Source organism: Rhincodon typus, unplaced genomic scaffold (assembly GCF_021869965.1).
Source record: "Rhincodon typus isolate 14 unplaced genomic scaffold, sRhiTyp1.1 hic_rhity00006450, whole genome shotgun sequence".
NCBI classification, from domain to species: domain Eukaryota; kingdom Metazoa; phylum Chordata; class Chondrichthyes; order Orectolobiformes; family Rhincodontidae; genus Rhincodon; species Rhincodon typus.
Window position 1 is genome coordinate 9,427 of NW_025972088.1, and position 528 is coordinate 9,954.

Below are 528 nucleotides of genomic sequence, written 5' to 3' on the forward strand. Positions count from 1 at the left end.
ACTCACACTCTTTCCCAAACACACACTCACACACACACTCTCTCCCAAACACACACTCTCTCACACACTCTCACACACACACACACACACACTCTCACACACACACACACTCTCCCAAACACACAATCACACACACACACACTCTCCCAAACACACACTCACACTCTCTCCCAAACACACACTCACACACACTCACTCACACACACTCTCTCCCAAACACACACTCACACTCTCTCCCAAAGACATACACACACACTCTGTCCCAAACAGACACACACACACACACACACACGCTCTCCCAAACACACACACACTCTCACACACACACACACTCTCACACACACACACACATAGTCCCAAACACACACTCATACTCTCTCCCAAACACACACACACTCACCCACACACACACTCTCACACACACACACTCACACTCTCTCCCAAACACACACTCACACACACACACTCTCTCTCCCAAACACACACACACTCTCTCCCAAACACACACTCACACACACTCTCTCCCAA